This window comes from Salmo salar, chromosome ssa16, assembly GCF_905237065.1.
Source record: "Salmo salar chromosome ssa16, Ssal_v3.1, whole genome shotgun sequence".
NCBI classification, from domain to species: Eukaryota; Metazoa; Chordata; class Actinopteri; order Salmoniformes; family Salmonidae; genus Salmo; species Salmo salar.
Window position 1 is genome coordinate 23,535,185 of NC_059457.1, and position 26,195 is coordinate 23,561,379.

At 42.0% G+C, this 26,195-nt stretch overlaps 1 protein-coding gene across 1 annotated transcript in view; it reads right to left on the bottom strand.

Moving 5' to 3' along the window:
• Positions 1–26,195, bottom strand: part of LOC106573509 (SH3 and multiple ankyrin repeat domains protein 3) — a 238,792-nt gene that overhangs the window by 177,812 nt on the left and 34,785 nt on the right.

Below are 26,195 nucleotides of genomic sequence, written 5' to 3' on the forward strand. Positions count from 1 at the left end.
CAAGAGCAGGTCTGAAGCCAGCTGTGCCATACAGTATTTAGGATATCAGTGACCATCTGATCAGCGTTTTATTTTATAGGTTTTATTCCTAGTCATACTACAATGTAAAAAAACGTATTCGTTATATATAACATAAAACCTGTTTGTCAAAGGAGACCTACATAGTGTATGTTTTGGTAAAGCATTCCCTCTAGTTACCCCATTGTGGAGCACTGAGCTACACTCTTAGAAAAAAGATTTCCAAAAGGGTTCGTTGTGGAGGGACCGTCTTGATTTGAATAACCCTTTTTGGAAGACAAGGGTTTTTTGTAAGGGAAATGGTTCTACCTTTAATTATACAAACACAACCATATTTTTTACACTTCATATGTTGACAATCTACACATTATTTAATGCTTAGGACATTTGAACAGCATTTACCGTAATTTACGGACTAAAAGCCGTAACTTTTTTCCCACGCTTTGAACCTCGCGGCATAAAAAATGACGCGGCTAATATATGGATTTTTCCCGCTTTCATTTTTTTATCTTCCAAAAAAACACATTCTGTGACGTGCTCAGTTTTTTGGCGGCATGAAGCTTTCATTAGACCAATGAAATTGCCGAACGGGTTAAGATCAAACAACTTTTTGGTTTACTGTTTAGATTAAATCGAGCACTCTCAAATTTCCCATCATTCTGATTACGGTAGTCATTTTGTCACCCTCATCATGGCAAAGACACGGAGAAATGCATATGATGCAGCTTTCAAGTTGAAGTCGATTGATCTGGCTGTTGGAAAAGGAAATAGAGCTGCTGCATGGGAGCTTGGTCTTAATGAGTCGATGATAAGACGTTGGAAACAGCAGCGCGAGGAATTGACTCAGTGCAAAAAGACAACTAAAGCTTACTGCAAATTCTTTATTTTTTGTTACAAGCCGTGTTTCGTTAAAGCCTATTTATTTTTGTTACAAGCCATGTTTCGATAAAGCCTATTTATTTTTGTTACAAGCCGTATTTCGTTAAAGCCTGTGTAAAGTTCATTTGTTTCAATGTACCGGTAGGCACCTGCGGCTTATAGACATGTGCGGCTTATTTATGTTCAAACTAATATATCTTTTTTAATTCAGTGGGTGCGGCTTATATTCAGGTGCGCTCAATAGTCCGGAAGTTACGGTAATCATACACATGCAACAATATTTTTATGGGTGCGGAATTTAGACTAACTGTAAAAAAAATAACATTTGTGTTAAAATTGACTGTTCAACTTGAAACATCTGATATAATTCCTACTTTGAGACGAAAAGTGATCCTAGATCAGCGGTCATAGTCTTGGATACCTTGTAAATATAGGCCCAGAAGTGAGCAGCATATAAAGAGGATGGTGAAGTGATGGTGAATAACCAATCTACCAGTATTTCCCTGGGTTAGTTATGTATAAGAAGGCTATAAAGGAAACGTGGAATTCCTGATTGACCATACTGCCATAACTAAAACTATGTAAGAGAGCTTCTCTGGTGGCACAGGTTCAAACTGCACATGAGCAGATTGTCAACATATGAAGTGTAAAACAAATATGGTTGAGTCTGAATGATTCAATTCTGTTCAAATGTCCTATGAATGAAATTAAAATGCCATGTATATCACCTTCAAATGTGAATTGCCATTAAATCTGGTGAGAAACATAATGGGGATGTATTTCAATCTGCTTTAAAGGAGCTACACATTTGCATGTTGAGAATATGTGGTAATATTAGTTATAACTTATATATATATATATATATATATACAATTTTGTAAATGTTCTTGAAATGTTCTAAGGACCTCCAATACAAGGTCAAATGTATATTGTGTGAACATCAATGGAATTTTATGTTAAACCTAAAACAAATATGTTATGAACGACCATAATTTTTATTTTTGAAAATTGTGGAACATTGTGGGAATGTTCTGTGCAACCTTCGTGAATATCACAATAATATTCTTGCAACACCCATAAATGTAGTTCATTTAATCTGATTGTCATAAGTGTAATGTGTGCGTACTGGCGGCAGAGAAGTCAGGCGCAGGAGAGCAAAGACTGTGTTACAACGGTGCAGTTTAATAATAAAAATCATCGTGAACAAAAACAATAAATAAATACAATGGGACAAAACCCTTTGCACGCCAGACATAACGTGCACAAACTCTCAACAATTCCGGATAAGGACATGGGGGGAACAGAGGGTTAAATGCACAACATGTAATTGATGGAATTAAAACCAGGTGTGAGGGAAGACAAGTCAAAACAAATGGAAAATGAAAGGTGGATCAGCGATGGCTAGAAGGCCGGCGACGTCGACCGCCGAACGCCGCCCGAACTAGGAGAGGGACCGACTTCGGCGGAAGTCGTGACAATAAGGTTCCATGACTTTGTCCACACAGGGCATCTGAACACACAAAACACATTTGGATGATTTTCAATACATTCTGGGTATTTTATTTAACTTTTGTACACCTGTGGCGTTCCCGGTCATTAGACATGAATGGGTGGGACTACAATTACTGTATAAAATTGAATTCAGGCACATGACCATTCATCAGATGGACACACTTCCTCTCCCAGACCTCCACATGCATGTGTGTTTGAGCACACACACACACACACACACACACACACACACACACACACACACACACACACACACACACACACACACACACACACACACACACACACACACACACACACACACACACACACCTCACTCTCCTTCTTGGCTTCCATGGCAACCCCCACAGGAACCTTTCCCCAATAGAATCTTTCCCCCACGGGAACCACACCTGTTGGCATTCTCACAAACATTTTACATTTTAGTCATTTAGCAGACGCTCTTATCCAGAGCGACTTACAGTAGTGAATGCATACATTTCATTTCATGCATTATTTTTTTGGTTTTTGTACTGGCCCCCCGTGGGAATCAAACCCACAACCCTGGCGTTGCACACACCATGCTGGCATTGCAAACACCATGCTCTACCAACAATCGCAACATTGTTTCAATAATATATAGAACGTTTCTGGCAGCTCTGGTATATAAATATTCTTTGAGGCCTTGCTCACATTTCATTCTGTGGCAGCACAATGACCAAACGATATACTGTATGTGAGGCTCTTGATCATATCTTTGATCATGACACTGGTGAGGTGTCACGTCCTGGCCAGTATAAGGGTTAATCGTCATTGTAGTTTGGTCAGGACGTGGCAGAGGGTATTTGTTTTATGTGGTTCGGGGTGGTGTTTTGGTAAAAGGGCGTTTGATTTAGTATTTCCGGGTTTTTTGGTTTATGGTCTATGTTTATGTATTTCTATGTGAAGTCTAGTCAGTGTGTTTCTATGATTGATTAATTGGGGTTGGGACTCTCAATTGAAGCCAGGTGTTTTCTCTTTGCCTTTGATTGAGAGTCCCATATATTAGGGTGTGTTTGTCATTTGTGGGAGATTGTGTCTTGTCTAGCGTATGTGAGCCTGAGAAGACTGTCTGTACATCGTGAGTTCGTTTTGTTATTTTGTATGTTCATTTCGAGTTTATCAAATGTTCAAGATGAACAATCTCAATTCTGCTGCATATTGATCCTCCTTTTCCGACGATGATTTCGCCATTTCGTCTAAACAACGAAATCCCAGACATGAGGAGGAGAGAGTCCTTGTTAAACTTTGACACAAAGTAGTCTGTGATAAATAGCAAAATATGTTTCATCTGAGTATTTATTATAGTCAAAATAATCCTTACATTTTGCTATTTTTTTACTCAAAAATGAGTTGTATGAGCTCAGGTCAATAAGGCCTACAGGCCATAAATAGCAAATAGAAGTTCAAAACTTGTAATGTTCACAATAACTTAAGTTGATAAAAAGATCTAACACAACATTAGGTGATAATATATGTATTATTATGGATTTATAATCAGCAATAATGGAGCGGTAATTTTGGACTGGGAACACAGAATTAATTCACATGAAACGAATACAACAGGAGGGCTAAAGAACTCAGGAAGGATATTCTGTCAACATTCTTACAACATCAAAGGAATGTTTTGTGCACCCTGACACAAAAATGATCTGAATGTCAGTACAACTGGAGAGTTTTAGTGTTTTGGGAACCTACCTCTTCTCATATCCCAACAATGTTCCCACAACCTAAAGAAACATTCTGGGAACCTTTAAAGAACAGACAAAATGTGTTCTGGGAACGTTCTTGTAAGATCAAGTGAATCTTTTTTGTACCCGAAAATAAATCATCCGCACATCTGGACAGCTTTTGGGTTTTGGGAACATATTTACATTTACATTTTAGTCATTTAGCAGACGCTCTTATCCAGAGCGACTTACAGTAGTGAATGCATACATTTCATACATGTTTTTTTCCGTACTGGTCCCCCGTGGGGATATCTCTTGTGATGTCCCTATAATGTTCTCAAAAAGACTGTTCCCACAACCTAATGAAACATTCTGGGAACATTTCAAGTTTTAATGTCACATGAAATGCCTTTCTTGCAAGCAGAAAAAACAACAATGCAATAATCAATAACAACGTATATATTGAAAAAAAAACACGAGAAACAAGAATAGGAAATATGAAATACACAATAAAGGAAATAAGTAAGTAGGTAACCATACTATATATAGGAAATATTTAAAAAGACAGTTCCAATACCATATTTACAATGTGCAGGGATACTGGACTGATGTAGGTAGATATGTATAGGGGTAAGGTGACTAGGCAACAGGATATAAGATAAACAGAGTAGCAGCACCTTGCATGTGAGTGTGTTTTGGTGTGTAGACTCAGTATAAATGTATGTGCATATTATGTGACTGAGCAAATGATGCAGTGAGTGTTTGTGTGTGTGTTGGAGTGACAGTGTGTGTGTGTGAGTACGTAGGGCCCTGTGATTGTGCATAGAGACAGAGCAAGATTGAAATAAAAGGTCTATAAAGATACAAGGTTAACTTAGATAGTCCGTGTAGCTATTTTGTTAGCTATTTAACAGTTGTTTTCTTGGGGATAAAAGCTGTTCAAGAGCCTGTCGCCATGCAATCGAGGGCGGTGCTATTGACATACCAAGCAGCGATGCAGCCAGTCAATACGATTTGAAGGCCCATGCCACACTTTTTCCAACCTCCTGAGGGTTAAGAGGCACTGTCGCATCTTCTTCACGACTGTGCATGTGTGCTTGGATCATTTGAAGTTTTTTAGTGACCTGGACACCGAGGAACTTGAAGCTGTCTACCTGCTCCACTGTCGCCCCGTCTAATGTGGATGGGGGCATGCTCACCCCCCCCATTTCCTGTAGTCCACGTCAGCTCCTTGTCCTTGCTGACGTTGAGAGAGGTTATTGCTCTGGCACCACACTGCCAGGTCCCTGACCTCCTCCCTGCAGGCTGACTCATCGTCGCCGGTGATCAGGCCTACCACCGTTGTGTCGTCAGCGAACTTGATAATGGTTTTGGAGTTGTGCGTGGCCACACAGTTGTGGGTAAACAAGGAGTACAGGAGGGGAGTAAGTATACACCCCTGTTGGGCCCCTTTGTTAAGTGTCAGCGTGGCTGAGGTGATGTTGCCTACCCTCACCACCTGAGGTTGGCCCGTCAGGAAGTCCAGGATCCAGTTGCAGAGGGAGGTGTTCAGACCCAGAGTCCTAAGCTTGGTGACAAGATTGGAGGGGACAATAGTGTTGAATGCTGCACTGTAGTCAATGAACAGCGTTTTCACATAGGTATTTAAAGAACAGCATTTTCACATAGGTATTTAAAGAACAGATTAAACGTGTCTTAGGAAATGTCTTGCAACATCAGGTGAATGTATTATACAAACAGTCTATAATAATCTGCACGACTGGACAGTTTTTGATTTGCTGGGAAAAATATATAGAAAACAATTATAACACAAGGAATAAATACACAATGAGTAACAACAACTTGGCTGTATAGACGGGATAACAGTACAGAGTCGATGTGCAGGTGTACGAGGTAATTGAGGTAGATATGTAAATATAGGTAGAGTAGTCCGGGTGGCTATTGGTTAACAATTTAGTAGTCTTTTGGCTTGGGGGTAGAAGCTGTTCAGGGCCTGTTGATCCAGACTTGGTGCATCGGTACTGCTTGCCGTGTAATAGCAGAGAGAGAACAGTCTATGGCTTAGGTGGCTGGAGTCTTTGACAATTTTTAGGGCCTTCCTCTGACACCATCTGGTATAGAGGTACTGGATGGCAGAAAGCTTGGCCCCAGTGATGTATTGGGCCGTGTGCCCTACCCTCTGTAGAGCTTTGCCGTCGGATGCCAAGCAGTTGCCATGTCAAACGGTGATGCAGCCAGTCAAGATGCTCTCAATGGTGCAGCTGCCCATGCCAAATCTTTTCAGCCTCCTGGGGGAAGAGGCTTTGTTGTTCCTTTCTCATGACTATGTTGGTGTGTGTGGAACGTGTTAATTCCTTAGTGATGTGGACAACAAGGAACTTGAAGTTCTCGACCCGCTCCACTACAGCCCCGTCAACATGGATGGGGGCGTGCTCTGCTCTCTGTTTCCTGTAGTCCATGATGACCTCCTTTGTCTTGCTGACGTTGAGGGAGATGTTGTTGTCCTGACACCATACTGCCAGGTCACTGACCTCCTCTCTATAGGCGGTTTCATCCGGTTGACATGGAGTTTTTCATAGGAGAGAGAGTAGACCTGCCATGTCTGGGAGCAAGAGGTGGTGACAACATGAGAGTTAAATGGTTCCAGTTTGACAGTCTTTCATGCATCAAGCTGAAGTTGACTGAGAATAGCTTCTTTCTCTGCACCACCAACTTGACCAAAGATGACCTGGGTTCTTACTACAAGTGCTTACTACAGGAGGGAGAGCATTGTTTATCCATATGTTCATACCATATGTGGAACCTCACACAGATTTTCCTCGCTCAGTGGGAGAGGAAGCTGTGCAGTCCTGCTTTACTCCTGGGGCATCAGAGCAACTGAGTAGAAGAAGAGGGAGAAGAGGGAGGAAGAGTGAGGAAGAGCGGAGAATAAAGGAGAGAGGAGATTGAAGGTGATCTTGGAGCAAGTTTACGAGAAAGATATTTTGTCAGATTGTTTATAAGATTAATTCAAATTAATGTTTGTAATATTCCACTAATGACATTGTATTTCGGCTTAAATTAAATCACTGTTTTAATATATGGTCCAAATTATACAGTTGAAGTCGGGAGTTTACATACACCTTAGCCAAATACGTTTTAAATCAGTTTTTCACAAATCCTGACATTTAATCCAAGTACAAATTCCCTGTTTTAGGTCATTTAGGATCACCACTTTATTTTAAAAATGTGAAATGTAGAGAGAATGATTTATTTCAGCTTGTATTTCTTTCATCACATTCCCAGTGGGTCAGAAGTTTACATACACTCAATTAGTATTTAGTACCTTTGCCTTTAAATTGTTTAAAAAGGGTCAAACATTTCGGGTAGCCTTCCACAAGCTTCCCATAATAAGTTGGGTGAATTTTGGCCCATTCCTCCTGACAGAGCTGGTGTAACTGAGTCAGGTTTGTAGGCCTCCTTGCTCGCACACACTTTTTCAGTTCTGCCCACAAATTCTCTATAGGATTAAGGTAAGGGCTTTGTTATGGCCACTCCAATACCTTGACTTTGTTGTCCTTAAGCCATTTTGACACAAATTTGGAAGTATGCTTGGGGTCATTGTTCATTTGGAAGACCCATTTGCGACCAAGCTTTAACTTCCTGACTGATGTCTTGAGATATTGCTTCAATATATCGACATAATTTTCCTCCTCATCATACCATCTATTTTGTGAAGTGCACCAGTCCCTCCTGCAGCAAAGCACCCCCATGACACGATGCTGCCACCCCCGTGCTTCACGGTTGGGATGGTGTTCTTCGGCTTGCAAGCGTCCCCCTTTTTCTTCCAAACATAATGATGGTCATTATGGCCAAAAAGTTATATTTTTGTTTCATCATACCAGAGGACATTTCTCCAAAAAGTACGATCTTTGTCCCCATGTGCAGTTGCAAATCGTAGTCTGGCTTTTTTATGGCGGTTTTGGAGCAGTGGCTTCTTCCTTGCTGAGCGGCCATTCAGGTTATGTCAATATAGGACTCGTTTTACTGTGGATATAGATACTATTGATACTATCGTACTATCGTTTTACTATGGATATAGCTACTATTGCATCTGTTTCCTCCAGCATGCTGTTCTGGGATTGATTTACACTTTTCGCACCAAAGTACGTTCATCCTTTAAACAGCTTGGAAAATTCCAGAAAATGATGTCATGGCTTTAGAAGCTTCTTATAGGCTAGTTGACATAATTTGAGTCATTTGGAGGTGTACCTGTGGATGTATTTCAAGGCCTACCTTCAAACTCAGTGCCTCTTTGCTTGACATCATGGGAAAATCAAATGAAATCAGCCAAGACCTCAGAAAAAGAATTGTAGACCTCCACAAGTCTGGTTCATCCTTGGGAGCAATTTCCAAATGCCTGAAGGTACCACGTTCATCTCTGCAAACCATTCTTTCTGCAGAATTTGTTGAATCGTAATATCTTAAGAGATATTTAACAGAGTTACATGGACACAAACTGAGGGAGATTTTACCTACATTTTGTTACCAAACTTTGGATCTGCACAGCTTTTCCTGTAAATGATGTATGTTCTCATGTAAATTGTTAAAAGTAGTCATTGTGCATAGAGCTGTATAGTTTGTTAAATTTTGAAATCAATGGTTTTTGTTTGGCATACATTTCAAAAATCTGAATCTCAGCACAATTCTGTTAGCGTGGAATTGCCCTCTTGGCTGTAGGGCCTAGCTGATTCAGACAGGTTTTGTACAGCCTATTTTGTCCAATGCCATTGTCTACAGCTGCATTCAGTCTCTAATAAATTCCACAACGGTTTTCTGCCGTCCTTCACTCTCCTTCAATCAAACGTTTAAGGACAATAGCTAAACTGAACCTATAACCTGCTATCCTTAGAATAATACAATATATAAACAACACCTCACCAAAGTTACTTTTCTGGGTGACTTTCACTACAACAAAGATGGTCTAAAATGCAAAGATGAAGAGAGACGCAGACAGAAAATAGAAGCTATAATAAAAGGAACGGACAAAGAAATAGACCAACAGACAGAGAGAGAGAGAGAGAGAGAGAGAGAGAGTACATTGCTGGGAAACATGGTTCCTACAAACTGTGAACCAGATGACTTTAGTTCTGGGTTAACCGAGATTACTCTTCTCTTTCTCTCTCTCAGACTTTCTCTCTCTCAGACAGAATATCTCTACTTCAGTAAACAGGTACAGTGGCAAGAAAGAATATGTGAACCCTTTGTAATTACCTGGATTTCTGTATAAATAGGTCATCAAATTTTAGCTGATCACAACAATAGACAAACCTAGTGTGCTTAAACTAATAACACACAATGATTGTATTTTTCTTGTCTATATTGAATACATCATTTAAACATTCACAGTGTAGGGTGGGAAAAAAGTATGTGAACCCCTAGGCTAATGACTTTTTCAAAAGCTAATTGGAGTCAGGAGTCAGCTAACCTGGAGTCCAATCAATGAGACGAGATTGGAGATGTTGGTTAGAGCTGCCTTTCCCTATAAAAACACTCACAAAATTTGAGTTTGCTATTCACAAGAATCATTGACTGATGTGAACCATGCCTCGAACAAAAGAGATCTCAGAAGAACTAAGATTAAGAATTATTTACTTGCATAAAGCTGGAAAGGTTTACAAAAGTATCTCTAACAGCCTTGACGTTCATCAGTCCACGGTAAGACAAATTGTCTATAAATGGAGAAAGTTCAACACTGTTGCTACTCTCCCCATGAGTGGCCATCCTGCAAAGATGACTGCAAGAGCACAGTACAGAAGGCTCCATGAGGTTAAGAAGAATCCTAGAGTGTCAGCAAAAGAGTTACAGAAATCTCTGTAACATGCCACATAAAACACTAAACAAAAATGGTGTTCATGGGAAGACACCACAGAAAGAAGCCACTGCTGTTGAAGAGAAAACATTGTTGCACGTCTGACGTTTTCAAAAGAGCACCTGGAAGTTCCACAGCGCTACCGGCAAAATATTCTGTGAACAGATGAAACTAAAGTTGAGTTGTTTGGAAGGAACACACAACACTATGTGTGGAGAAAAAGGCACAGCACACCAACATCAAAACCTCATCCCAACTGTAAAGTATGGTGGTGGAAGCATCATGGTTTGGGGCAGCTTTGCTCCCTCAGGGCCTTGACAGCTTGCTATCATCGACAGAAAAATGAATTTCCTAGGTTATCAAGATATTTTGCAGGAGAATGTTAAGCGATCTGTCCGCCAATTTAAGCTTAACAGAAGTTGGGTGATACAACAAGACATCGACCCAAAACACAGAAGTAAATCAACAACAGAATGGCTTCAACAGAAGAAAATACACCTTCTGGAGTGACCCAGTCAGAGTCCTGACCTCAACCCGATTGAGATGCTGTGGCATGACCTCAAGAGAGCAGTTCACACCAGACATCCCAAGAATATTGCTGAACTAAAACAGTTTTGTAAAGAGGAATGGTCCCAAAATTCCTCCTGACCATTGTGCAGGTCTGATCCGCAACTACAGAAGACATTGAGGTTATTGCTGCCAAAGGAGAGTCAACCAGTTATTAAATCCAAGGGTTCACATACTTTTCTCACCCTGCACTGTGAATGTTACACGGTGTGTTCAATAAAGACATGAAAACGTATAATTGTTTGTGTGTTATTAGTTTAAGCAGACTGTGTTTGTCTATTGTTGTGACCTAGAAGAAGATCAGATCACATTTTATGACCAATTTATGCAGAAATCGAGGTATTTCCAAAGGGAAATGTATGCGTGAGAGAGAGAAAAAGAGAAATAGAGAGGGCAGCATGTGTATTCTCTGATGGGACAACCCAGGTGACTTTCACTTTCTCTCATCAGACACTATCTGTTTTCTTTGCTCACTCAACTGACCTTTGTTTTGGTTTTTGGGTTAGAGAAAGGAGAGCGAGAGAAAGTGTGTGTGTGTGTGTGTGTGTGTGTGTGTGTGTGTGTGTGTGTGTGTGTGTGTGTGTGTGTGTGTGTGCATAAAATACAATGTCCTCCAGTGGATGGGCTCCTGTTCCAGGGTTTACTCTGTAATGAGGCAACCTCACCCATCCATACCCTTCTCTCTCTCTCTCTCTGCTTTTATCTCTGCAGTTATTTCTCTACTGACTACTCTAAAACATACCTTCTCTCTGTCCATATCCCATATCTCTATCTCTCCATCTCTCCCCTTTTTATTCTCGTCTTTCTTTTTCCATCACCTGTGTATAAATTATTCCCAATTCAGTATGCCCTCCAGAACCTCTCCCTCTTTACGTTCTCCAGCCATCTCCCTCTCTCTCTCACTCTCCTTTCCCACTTTCTCCAGTTCTTGTTCATACAGTAACAGAGACATTAGCAGAAAATACCAAACGTTTCCTTCTAAGTCCCATCTAGGATATTGGAAAATCTAGGCTCTAAAGCCCCAAAGAAGTGTTGGCTTGCAAACCCTCCTCCTGGAGAGCAAATGTGCAGGTTTTTGCTCCAGCAGTATTATTTAAAAAAAAATGTTTACCTCCCTTTTTCTCCCCAATTTCGTGATTACGATCTTGTCTCATCGCTGCGACACCAAAATGGACTCGGGAGAGGCGAAGGTTGAGTCATGTTTCTTCCGAAACATGACCAGCCAAGCCGTGCTTCTTAACACCCACCCGCTTAACCTGGAAGCCAGCTGCACCAATGTGTTGGAGGAAACACCATTCAACTGACGACTGGAGTCAGCCTGCAGGCCCCCTGCAGGCACCTGGCCCACCACAAGGAGTCGCTAGAGCGCGATGAGCCAAGTAAAGCCGGACGACGCTGGGCCAATTGTGCGCCGCCCTATGGGACTCCCGGTCATGGCCGGTTGTAGTCAAATCAAATCAAATTTGTCACATGCGCCGAATACAACAGGTGTAGATCTTACCATGAAATGCTTACTTACAAGCCCTTAACTAACAATGCAGTTCAAGAAATAGAGTTCTGAAATTATTTACTAAATAAAATACAGTACAAAATAAAATAAAAAGTAACACAATAAAACAACAATAACAAGGCTATACACAGAGGGTACCGCTACTGAGTCAATGTGCGGGGGTACAGGTTAGTCGAGGTAATTTCTACATGTAGCTAGGGGTAAAGTGACTATGCATAGATAATAAAAGGTGACCAAGTAGTGACGCCGCAACACTGCGATGCAGTGCCTTAGACCGCTGAGTTACACGGAAGGCTCGCTCCAGCTGAATTTTAATACCTGATTCAGCTAATCAAGGTCTTGAGGAGAATCCCTAGAGCTGAGAAAAAAATCCTGTAGCAGGGTATATTAACCTCTCTGTGGATGCAATGACCAAGTTGTGGTGCAAAGGTATCACAGAGGTATCAACAAATAAAGATATGTAGAGTCAAGATGCTCCCCACTGTCTGGTGTGAAACATCATAATATTCTCAGTACCATTGTTGTTCCACACTGAGGATAAGACTTGTACAGACTTCCAGCTCCATTTCTCCTCTAACAGTTTCCTTTTCATCCAAATTGCTTTCCCGTCTCTCTTTTCTGTTCCCTCTCTCTTTTGTATCCAGTGTAATCTGTCTGCTCTATTGTGCAGCTAGCACTCCTCTTTCTCTCCTCACCCATCTCTCCCTCATCTCCCATTAGCCTATTCTCTCCCCGTATTGCTTGTCTCCCCCTCCCTCCTTCCATTCAATCTTTTGCTTTCCCTCCCTCCTCTCTCCCTATAGAATATCTCCCTCCTCCCTTTCTCCCTCTATGAACTGCAATGCAGCGCCCGCCTGATTGGATACAACAGAGAGAGTGAGAGCATGAGATGGAGTGAGAGCATGAGAGGGAGAGAGAGCATGAGAGAGAGAGAGACAGAGAGAGAAAGAGAGAGAGAGAAAGAGAGAGAGAGACAATATATGTGGAGAGAAAATAGATTTTATGCACAATGAAACCAAGAAACTGCCCAAACGGCCTTTGAAAGCCTCAGATGAGTGATCCATGCAGTAGGACATCATGAAACAGAGACATTTTGATGAGCTTATCTCAATAGGCACAGCACCACCCAGACTTTTATACAGGGCATGATGGAGTGAGGTGATGGAGGGATGGAAGAAATTTTGGGAAGAAAAGAGAAGAGGTGATAGTGATGTGAGGAGAGGGAAGAGAGAAGCGAGGAGAGAAGTAATTGAGGGTTGCAGAAGAAAGGAGAAAGGAGAGAGGTGATGTGGTAGAGCAATGTTAATTTCGTCAACAAAAAAAGTTACTAAAATATTCGCCAAACACTTATTTTTCAGTGGCAATTGACGAGACTATAACTGACTAAATAGACCCATAAAAAAACTATAACTAAACAAAAATTACAAAATTATCTCTGTGACTAAAATCTAACTACTAAGTGGTCTGGACAAGAGTTTTTGGAAAGACTGAGAGCTTTTAAGCGACAACTAATATTCGCAGCACAGATGTGCAGTGCAGTTCTGTTCAGCAGTGGGAAGGAGGCGTCACACCCGGCAAACACAGCCTACATCAGCTGGTGAGCTGCGGGAGAGCAAGCGATTAGTGTGGGCAGACAGGCTCTGCTCCAGCTCCGCCTCCAATTATACACATCGCACAGGCCACTCTTACCAGTCACCCTTTCCCGTCTTGTAGTTAGTTAACCTTTGCATTCTTAAGAAACACAAGCTGCTTAATGATATTTAAAACAACAGCAGCATTGAGTTAAATAGTAAAACAACAGTCTAGCTAGGTTTTTCTCTCCCTTGAGAGGCTATAGAAATGTTATCCAACTATATTTCATATACAGGTTCTGTGTCCAATGTAGCCAAGTCTCCCTCTTTTCCTAAGACTAAACGGTCCGTTTTAAAACTAGGCTACCTCTGGACTATTTGTTTAGGCAACACCTTTTTCAGTCATGTGCATTGAGTTGAGGAGAGACTGACTGCAGCACTTTTTCTTTTTTATAAGAAACAATGTGTTGAAAATCCCAAATTGTTTGCATAGTCAACTTACACACAGCTCTGACACACACACTTGCCCCACATGCCACCAGGGGTTTTTGACAGTCCCCAAATCCAGCGTACAGTATTGCATGGAACTCCGTTCCATCTCATATTGCTCAAATGAACAGCAAACCTGGTTTCAGACAACAGATAAAGCAACACCTCACGGCACAACACTTCTCCCCTATTTGACAAAGATAGTTTGTGTGCATGTATTGATATGTAGGATACGTGTGTCTTAAAAAAATAGTTTATCTCTGTCCTTGAGCTGTTCTTGTTTAAATGTTCTGTATTATGTAATGTTTCATGGTTTGTATGGACCCCAGAAAGAGAAGCTGCTGCTTTTACTTCAGTACATTTCTATAGAAAATAATGTACTTTTACTCTATACATTTTCCCTGACACCCAAAAGTAATTGTTATATTTTGAATGCTAAGCAGGACAGTAAAATAGTCAAATTTACACACCTATCAAGAGAACATCCCTGGTCATCCCTACTGCCTCTGATCTGGTGGACTCACTAACACATATGCTTTGTTTGTAAATCTTGTCTGAGTATTGGAGTGCTGAGTGTTGGAGTTTGCCCCTGGCTATCCATAAATGTAATATAAATAATTTTAAATGATTTATACTTTTACTTTTGATACTTACAGTATGTATATTTTAGCAATTACATTTACCTTTAATAATTAAGTCCAGTATATTTAAAATCAAATACTTTTAGACTTTAACTCAATAAATATTTTACTGGGTGACTTTTACTTTTACTTATTTTCTATTAAGGTATCTTTCCTTTCACTCAAGTATGACAATTGGGTACTTTTTCCACCACTGGTCATATTACATTACATCATTAGCTAGCTCCAGCTAACAATCTGGGGAACGTTCAGCAGGTCGCAACGTTTTGGAACATTCAGATTGAAGTATGCGATGTAGAACAAACATGCCTCTTCAACAGAAATAACGTTGGCTCTATTCACAGAATGTCTATCTGCAACATTCAAGAACGTTTTCCAATTGAACGTGGCCCTGGTAATATTAATCTCTCTCACACTATATTTTATCCTCTATCTCTCTTTCTTAATAAATGGTGTACGTGAAAAGTACACGAAATGAGGCAGGGACTGGAAGAGTGTGCTTGAGTTAATGCAGGTTCTGCGAGATGAGCATGTTGTGGGCTGTCCTCATGTTGTTGATGTCAGAGCGGATGTGACACCTGTTGTGCTTGTACTGTATGTCCAGGTATCCTGACAACAAAAAGTCTGAAAAGCTGCTTGTCACAGTTAGCATCTAGGCCAGCTGCTAACTATCAAGCTAGCAAGGTTTCCTGAATGCTTGAACACAGCGTACAATGTGGTTAGCCGTTGTGGCTTCGAATGCGGACTGTTTGTTATTTCTATCTCAGATAAGCTACCATCTCTGAGACTCCTATAGATAATTCCTTTGATGATACAGCAGCGGCAATACATTGAAGAGAATAGGACTGGCTGTCTGAGAACACAAGGCGGCCGCAGGCCTGATGAAAACAGCCATCTGTCAGAAGATGCTTGGACTCGTTCACGTTGTTATGACCCTATACTTGTGATGAAAGGTCAAGTTTCGGTCAAACCCACTTCTGAGCTTTTAATTGCTGATAAGATGGTTGCTGCTGTCAGGGGGAGGTTAGACTTATTAAAATGTTGTTGCTAGGGAAACTCACGCAAGGAGGACTGGGAGAGGCTATATGAGTTACAGGATGTCTTAGACATTTTGCAGAACCTGGGGAGAGCTATCATATACTGTACTCTGTAACAACCTCTATTACCAAAAGATAATTTGAAAACTTTAACAAACAGTCTGTGTTTCCTTTCCATTACTAATGTATGTTTGCTAATTATATAGACCAGATCATTTGTTAAAGAAATTGACCAACAACATCTCCAGAAGAGTGGATAACAGCGACTACAGCCATCTACCTACACCATGAGGGAGGAGGAGGCTTTATGTTGGTAGCAAGTAAACAAATGGCCTCTTCATTTGAATTCTAAGCAGGCAGTTCACACGGACATTCCTTTTTCCTCTCACTCTGCAGGATTGGGTGGCCCTGAAATTCGATGGGGCCCTGAAATTCGATGGGGCCCTGAAATGCGATTGTGTTGACGGGATTGGGGTGTGGTCACAGCCCAGCAGGCCCATGGTAATCACCACTCAGGTATAACTGATGGCTCAAGAATAAATCAAAGTGAAAGGACCCATTTCCCCTATGGATGTGTCCTGCCAGTGATTTCAAACTCTTTCATTGGGGTTTAAAACACATCTTAGGAATCACTACAGACTCCCTCTATCTCAATCTCTCTCTTATATGCAAACATTTGGTGGCACAGAAAGAAAGGAAAATAGATAGCAAACAATTCATTGACAAAATGCCTCTTGCCACTACACTATATCTGACTGGGTAAATAACTTTATTTTGAGTTAATATGGACTAAGTGACTCAGACTTCAGCACTTGGATAGCTTCAGGGAAATCAGACTTCAGCCATGGGGACTTGTGACTCACCTCGTGACTCGACCATTGGTGACTTGGACTTGGAATAGAGCACAGGACACTTGGGACTAGATTCGGACTTGAGGTTTAGTGACTCGACTACATCACTGGGCGAAACAGTCATTAGCTTCCGTTCAAAGTCATTAGACCCCGTTCTACTTTTGGACATCAATGTGGCTGTGGCATCTGTGGAACGTTAATAACAATCGCAATGACGTGACCGAGTGATGGAGGTGCAACCCATACTACTTTGCAGCAACATATGGTGATTGTGCTTCTCTCTCTCTCTCTCTCTCTCTCTCTCTCTCTCTCTCTCTCTCTCTCTCTCTGTCTCTCTCTGTGCTTGTGTGTGTATTTTTGTTTCACTGAGCGGAGTACGGCTCATAATAATGGCTGGAACGGAGCTAATGGAATGGCATCAAAAATATGGAAACCATGTGTTTGATAGATTTGATACCATTCCACTGATTCTGCTCCAGCCATTACCACGAAATCGTTCTCCCAATTAGGGTGCCACAAACATCCTGTGGTTTGTTTTGTATGTAATGTGCAATATCTATATAGGCTGAATAGGGAATTTACATGGCCAGAAAATTGTTATATAATATTATTATTAAATATGTTTGTCATATTTCTGCTGTTGGGAAGAGAATCAGATGTTATGCAGAAAACTATGTTGGTAGTACAAGGCTATGTATGTTTGTGTTTGCACATGGAAGTCCGTGATTTATGTTTACGACAGGTGAATGAGTCAATACAAATGTGAGGTGACTAAAATGAAAGGGCATTTAGTTGACTAAAATGTCCCACTGTTTTAGTCATTTAGACAATAACTAGACCAAATCATTATTCAAATGACAAAAATGTGACTAAGACTTAATTATATTTTTGTCAAAATGTCAAAGACTAGACACAATCTAAAAAAGAGTGGCAGAATTAACACTGGTGTAGAGAAGAGAGAGAAGAGAAGAAAGAGGTGATGGATTGTGAAACCCTGTCTGTATCTCCCTAGACTACCCACAGTCAGGAATCAGATGACATATACACCAATTAACAGCTCTGGCTGCCAGACTAGAGATGACTAAGGGTGGGGAAGACATTTAGTATCAGTACCCCACCACTCCTGGCTCAAAATAACACACATTTTCTATCCACTAATATACTTGATTATTGGAACCAATGGAATAGTCACACAAATGCATTTTTTTTGTTTCTGTACTTGTAAACCACATCACATTCTGAAGGCTTGTCTTGTCACCAGAGTAACAGAGCATAACGGAAGATAAACACTGTGTTATATTCAACATGACATCAGTGGCACTACACAGCACGGTACACACATGCATGCATGCGCGTGCACACACACACACACACACACACACACACACACACACACACACACACAGCCAGCGTGTGATATTCAACATCACATCAGTGCCATTACAGCGTTAGACTTGCTGTAACAAGAGACCCTGACATGCAATTTCACACATAGGAAGGAAAGCTCGATCTACAATCAGTTATACATCAAAAATACACAAACACACACAATCACACTCACACACACACACACACACACACACACACACTCAAAGCAAGCCTTGCACAAGATATTTAATTCTTCAGCATCATTCAGAGTAAATACGTAATTTCGGAGTACAGATGGGTACAGATGGGTACAGATGGGTTAGATGCCTACAGACCCACAGACCCTCTTCTATCTTTCTATTGAAGTGACGTCCATTGTTGAATGATAAAGTCTCTCAATGCATCACATCTTTTTATAAACAGCTTGAATTGTACAACAATGGCAGTGGAGTTTGCATTAGTGGACTATTTTATTGGTTTGTTCGTAGGTTACCTGGCAAGCTAAATACAGCTCTACATTTTAAAAGTATTTTAATATTTCAAAGGATATGTATTTGACCCAGGATTGCTATACAATTGGCAACATAAATATTCCAATAGCTATGTATAATAATTTAATCTGATCATCTCAACAGAGCACACAATAACTAAAATGTATCCAGTGAGAAGATATACAGTTTACTGTATTTAATTGAGTAGCATCCAAGCATTCCTTCAACCTTTACAGATATGCTTGTGACATTTTCACGACAAGAGTGTGTGAGGAGAAAACAATCAGCGTCTCGCTACCTAACTTATTCATGCTGAGTGACAAATGAGGCTGCAGAGAATCAGTCACAGTTGGGGCCTGTAATTAAAAGTTACTGCTACGGAGAAGTTTGCTAGGGTGTGGAGAGCCCACACATACACACATACACATGCACACATGCACGTAAACACAGCACAGAACGCCTGCCCCCAACACACCGCACACACAAGCACTTGTACACAAGCATTCACACAGACACACACACACACACACAACAAACAGTGGTGTTTTGGGGGAAAACAGCCCTATTGCCTGTCACTGATTCTATGATACCAATATTTCTTGTTCTTTTCTGATTTGGGCGTTCAGGTTTATCCTAATGCATGTCTGTCATGGAACCACATCTAGACACATCTGGCCATCCACTACAAAACAACCTCTATCTGTATTTCCCATTGATTCCATTTGATCACATGTCCCATGGATAGTTATAAAGCACCATTCATGCAGTAGAGATCTGGAGGACTCATCTCGGTGTGACCAGATGGTAATATATACTGAAAACAAATATAAACGCAACATGTAAAGTGTTGGTCCCATGTTTCATGAGCGGAAATAAAAGATCCCAGAAATGTTCCATACGGACAAAAGCATATTTCTCTCAAATGTTGTGCACAAATTTGTTTACAACCCTGTTAGTGAGCATTTCCCCTTTTCCAAGATAATCCATCCACCTGACAGGTGTGGGATATCAAGAAGCTGATTAGACAGCATGAATCCTTACACAGGTGAACCTTGTGCTGGGGACAATAAAAGGCCACTCTAAAATGTGTAGTTTTGCCACACAACATAATGCCACAGATGTCTCAAGTTTTGAGGGAACACGCAATTGATATGCTGACTGCAGGAATGTCCACCAGAGCTGTTGCCAGATAATTTAATGATACTTTCTCAGTATTTATGTCTGTAATTAAGCCCTTTTGTGGCAAAAAAACTAATTCTGATTGGCTGGGCCTGGCTTCCAAGTGGGTGGGCCTATGCCCTCCCACACCCACCAATTGCTGCACCCCTGCCCAGTCATGTGTAATCCATAGATTAGGGCCTCATTTATTTTTTTTATTTGATTGATTTCCTCATATGAACTGTAACTCAGTATATTCTTTGAAATTGTAGTTTATTTATATTTTTGTTCAGTATAGATAGACACCTCTCCACTTATACATTTATTAGGGTCCTTCCACAAAAATAGTGCCTTTTGCGTCCCTTTGAGACAGTATTTTACGTAGAAATTGTTGTGCACCAATATTGAATTTTAAAAGCTTGTTACATTAAATGAGTTGCCTTTCAATATACACTGTGTACAAAACATTAACGAAACCTTCCTAAAATATAGTTGCACCCCCCCGCATTGTAGTCCTTAACACAAACAGGTGTGCCTGGCACCTACTACCATACCCTGTTCAAAGGCACTTAAATATTTTGTCTCGCCAATTCACCCTCTGAATGGCACACATAGAAATCCATGTGTCAATTGTCTCAAGGCTTACAAATCCTTCTTTAACCTGTCTCCTACCCTTGTGTGTGTGTGTGTGTGTGTGTGTGTGTGTGTGTGTGTGTGTGTGTGTGTGTGTGTGTGTGTGTGTGTGTGTGCCTTTGCATATATTAAATCCGCCTGTAAAGTCTACACTATGGAGTTTTACTGAAGACTTTCCAAAAACCATTCCATGAACACACACCCTGGGGGCTGCAGACTGTTAAACTAACTATACCCCCGAGACACAGCGAGAGCGACAGTATGACCCCTGATTGAATTAAAACAGGTTAATGGGCTACAAGGCTCAGACACCTTACAACACACACACACAAACACACACACACACACCTTACCTTGTCGCCAAGCCACTTTAACACAAATTAAAGCCAACTAATCGTATCAAATGGACAATATAAATCACGCTTCGTTGACGTTAATGGAAAAGTCCAGCCTCAGCATTTTCCATGTGTGTGTGTGTGTGTGTGTGTGTGGTGGCCTGATTCGGGGCCTGTTAAAAGGAGAGATAATAATCTCAAGCGTACCGCTCTAAATGTAATTAACATTGGAAATATTAACTGTCTGATGCTCATCTAACATGATACTATCATGATGGACACTGTCAGTATTGTACTTTAATCTGAATACCTTCAAATGATAAAAAAAACAGGAATACAGCAGAATATGTAAGTCTCGCACCACCAGGGTACTTTCTTCATATCATGAAAATTCCTTCAGTGTGTGTAACTTCAGCCTGAAAGAGAAAGAGAGATAAAGGACTAGAGATTCAATCAGAAAACTAAATGGGAATCATCTTAAAAGGCTGCCTTATTTCTTATCTGCAGAGCACCCTGGACCTGCATCCATAAAGACCTGACACACACACACACACACACACACACACACACACACACACACACACACACACACACACACACACACACACACACATGCACAACTGCATCAGAAAGAGTGGAGACAAACTCCAACATTTCCTCAGTGAAAACAATGTCTTGAGCAAATGTCAAATTGGCTTTTTACCAAATTACCATATGACAGACCACGTATTCACCTCGCACACCCTTATTGACCAAAAAACTAACCATAACAAATGCAAAGTCTTCTCATGCCTTGTTGATTTCAAAAAACCTTTTGACTCATTTTGGCATGACGGTCTGGAAAGCTGTGTTGGGGGAAAAACATACAACATTATAAAATCCATGTGCAAAAAACACACATTTCTTTCCTCAGGGCTGAGAGGTGAGACAGGGCGGCAGCTTGAGCCCCACCCTCTTCAAAATATATATCAATGAATTGGCGAAGGCACTAGAACAGTCTGCAGCACCTGGCCTTACCCTACTAGACTCTGAAGTCGAATGTCTACTGTTTGCAGATGATATGGTGCTTCTGTTCCCAACCAAGTAGGGCCTACAGCAGCACCTAGATCTTCTGTACATATTCTGTCAGACCTGGGCCCTGACAGTTCATCTCAGTAAGACAAAAATAATGGTGGTTGCCAGGACCATAAATAGACCCGACATGGCCGCAGGACAGCAACACAATTAGACCCAACCAAATCATGACAAAACAAAAAGATAATTAATTGTAAAGAATCAACAATAAAAAACTGAGCAAACTGGAAAGTTATTTGGCCCTAAATAGAGAGTACACAGTAGCTGAATACCTGACAACTGTGACTGACCCAAAAATAAGAAAATCCTTGACTATGTACAGACTTAGTGAGCATAGCCTTGATATTGAGAGAGACCACCATTGGCAGACCTGGCTCTCAAGAGAAGATAGGCCATGTGCCCATTGCCCACAAAATGAGGAGGAAACCTAGCTGGACTTCCTAACCTCCTGCCAACTGTATGACCATATCAGAGACACATATTTCCCTCAAATTACACAGACCCAGAAAGAATGTTGATAAACCCCCGTAAAAAAATCGTAACCAGTGGAGCACATACACATTGTAAATACAACCTATATGTCTATTTTTATTTATTTTCCCTTTCATACTTCAACTATTTGCACATTGTTACAACACTGTACATAGCCAATAATATACAATGTTTGTGAGTGTAATATTTACTGTTCATATTTGATTGTTTATTTCCCTTGTTTATTTCCTATCTATTTCAATTGCTTTGGCATTGTAAACATATGTTTCCCATGCCGATAAAGCCTTTTGAGTTGAAATTGAATTGAGAGAGAGGGGGCAAGATGGACAGAGAGAGAAGCACAGAGAGAGAGAGAGAGAGAGAAGGAGAGAGAGAGGATGGGAGAGATAGAGAATGGAGGAAAGATATAGGCAGGGAGGAGAGAGAGAGATATAGAGGGGGAGAAAAAGACGGAGGGAGAGATAGAGAGGGGAGAAGAGGGAGGGAGGGAGGGACTACACAAACACAATGACTTCCCCTGAATTCTCAAGTAGGACCTTATCTTTAGATTCTCCAGGACAAGGCAGATACAACACACAAGACTACCTCTGTATCCTTAAACACCCTGTCTTGACACACACTAGTGTGCCTCTTTGTTAACACCAGTTGATGTGTGATCTCCAATGTTAAGGAAGTCTCGAAATCTTGCCTGTTAGAATAAATCACATCAAATCAAATGTTATTGGTCACATACACATATTTAGCAGATTGTATTGTGGGTGTAGCGAAATGCTTGTGTTCCTAGCTCCAAAAGTGTTGTAGTATCTAACAATTCACAACAATACACACAAATCTAAAAGTAAAATAATGGAATTAAGAAATATATAAATATTAGGGCGAGCAATGTCGGAGTAGCATTGACAAAAATACAGTTGAATAGACTACAGTATATACATATGAGATGAGTAAAGCAGTATGTAAACATTATTAAAGTGACTAGTGCTACATTATTGTAGGTGCCATACCAGGCTTTGATACAGCCCGACAGGATGCTCTCAATTGTGCATCTGTAAACATTTGTGAGGGTGCTAGGGGCCAAGCCACATTTATTCAGCCTCCTGAGGTTGAAGAGGTGCTGTTGCCCCTTCTTCACCACACTGTCTGTGTGCGTGGACCATTTCAGATTGTTAGTGATGTGTAGGCCGAGGAACTTGAAGCTTTCCACCTTCTACACTGCGGTCCAGTCAATGTGGATAGGGGCTATTTCCTGAAGTCCACAATCAGCTCCTTCATTTTGTTGACATTGAGGGAGAGGTTATTTTCTTGGCATGACTCCGCCAGGGTCCTCACCTCCTCCCTGTAGGCTGTCTCATCATTGTTGGTAATCAGGCCTACTACTGTTGTGTCGTCTGCAAATTTGATGGTTGAGTTGGAGGCGTGCATGGTCACGCAGTCATGGGTGAACAGGGAGTGCAGGAGGGGGCTGAACACACACTCTTGTGGGGCCCCTGTGTTGAGGATCAGCGAAGTGGAGGTGTGGTTTCCTACCTTCACCACATGGGGGCAGCCCGTCAGGAAGTCCAGGACCCAGATACACAGCAGACCGGGGTTCAGACCCCGCCCTAATGATGAGCTTGCAGGGTACTATAGCGTTGAAGGCTGAGCTATAGACAATGAACAGCATTCTTACATAGGTATTCATTTTGTCCAGATGGGATAGGGCAGTGTGCAGTGCGATGGCGATTGCATCATCTGTGGATTTTTTTGGGCGGTAAGCAAATTGAATTGGGTCTAGGGTGTCAGGTAAGGTAGAGGTGATCTGATCTTGACTAGTCTCTCAAAGCACTTCATGATGGCATAGGTGAGTGCTACAGGGCGATAGTCATTTACTTCAGGGCGATAGTCATTTACTTCAGGGCGATAGTCATTTATTTCAGTTAACTTTGCTTTCTTAGGTACAGCAGACAGTCATAGGTAGATATTGAATTTGTCTGTAAACACTCCAGCCAGCTGGTCTGGGTGTGCTCTGAGGACGCGGCTAGGGATGCCGTCTGGGACGGCACCCTTGCAAGGCTTAACACCCTTAAATGTCTTACGTCGGCCACAGAGAACGAAAGTCCACAGTCCTTGGGAGCGGGCCGTCATGGTGGCACTGTGTTATCATCAAAGCAGGCGAAGGTGTTTAGCTTGTCGGGGGGCCAAGAAGTCGGTGTCCGCGATGTGGCTGGTTTTCCCTTCGTAATCCGTGATTGTCTGTATACCCTGCAACATATGTACTTCTCGTGTCTGAGCTGTTGAATTGCGACTCCAATTTGTCCCCTATACACTTCCTGATGAACTCACCATGTCCGTGTACACATCAATGTTATTCTCAGAGGCTACCCGGAACCTATCCCAGTCCACGGGATCAAAATAATCTTGAAGCATGGATTTAGATTGGTCAGACCAGCGTTGAAAAGATCTTAGCACGGGTACTTCTTGTTTGAGTTTCTGTCTGGAGAAAAGGGTGTTTAGCCCCCTCAAACCAATGTCTCCACACCTTCAAAGCCTTGACGACAGCCAACAACTCCCGGTCCCCCACATCATAGTTTCGCTCCGCCGGGCTGAGCTTCTTAGAAAAGAAGGCACAGGGGCGGAGCTTTGGTGGAGTACCCGAGCGCTGAGAGAGCACGGCTCGTATCCCAGCCTCGGACGCGTCCACCTCCTCTATGAACGCCAAAGAGGGATCCGGATGAGACAGCAAGGGAGCCGAGGTAAACAGAGCCCTCAGCTGACCAAAAGCCCTGTCCGCCTCAGCTGACCACTGCAAACGCACTGGTCCCCCCTTCAGCAGTGAGGTAATGGGAGCCGCTACCCGACCAAAGCCCCGGATAAACCTCCGGTAGTAGTTGGCAAACCCTAGAAACCGCTGCATTTCCTTTACCATGATGGAAGTCGGCCAATTACGCAAAGCTGTAATGCGGTCACTCTCCATCTCCACCCCTGAAGTGGAAATGCGGTACCCTAGGAAGGAGACGGACTGTTGGAAAAACAGGCATTTCTCAGCCTTGACATACAGGTCATGCTCCAACAGTCGACCAAGCACCCTGCGCACCAGGGACACATCCTCGGTGCGTGTAGCGGAGTATATCAGAATGTCGTCGATATAGACCACTACACCCTGCCTATGCAGGTCCTGGAAAATCTTGTCTACAAAGGCCTGGAAGACTGATGGAGCATTCATCAACCCGTACGGCATGACGAGGTACTCATAGTGCCCCGAGGTGGAACTAAATGCCGTCTTCCACTCGTTCCCCTCCCGGATAGGCACCAGGTTGTAAGCGCTCCTGAGATCCAATTTTGTGAAGAAGCGCACCCCGTGCATTGACTCAATCGCACTGACTATGAGAGGTAGGGGGTAACTGTACCTCACAGTGATCGGATTGATACCCCGATAGTCAATACACGGGCGCAGACCTCCATCCTTCTTCTTCACAAAAAAGAAACTCGAGGAGGCAGGTGAAGTGGAGGGCCGAATGTACCCCTGCTCCAGGGATTCGGAGACATATGTTTCCATATGTTTCCGTCTCCTCTTGTGACAGGGGATACATGTGACTGCTGGGAAGTGCTGCGTCTACCAGGAGATTTATCGCACAATCCCCCCGTTGATGGGGTGGTAATTGAGTCGCCTTCTTCTTACAGCACGGTGGAGACCTGGTCTGGACTTTCCACCGTAGTCGCACCGACGGAAACCCCTAAACACCTCCCCGAGCACTCTCGTGACCACCCCGTGAGAGCCCTCTGTTGCCACGAAATAATGGGGTCATGACAGGCCAACCAGGGTAAACCCAGCACCATGGGAAACGCAGGAGAATCAACAAGGAAAAAACAGATTTTTTCCTTGTGATCCTCCCGCGTCACCATGCCCAGTGGAGCGGTGGCCACCCTAATTAGCCCCGACCCCAATGGTCGACTATCTAGGGCGTGAACTGGGAAGGGCTTATCCACTGGAACAATAGGGATCCCTAAACTATGGGCAAATAATCTGACAATAAATCTGACAATAAAGTTC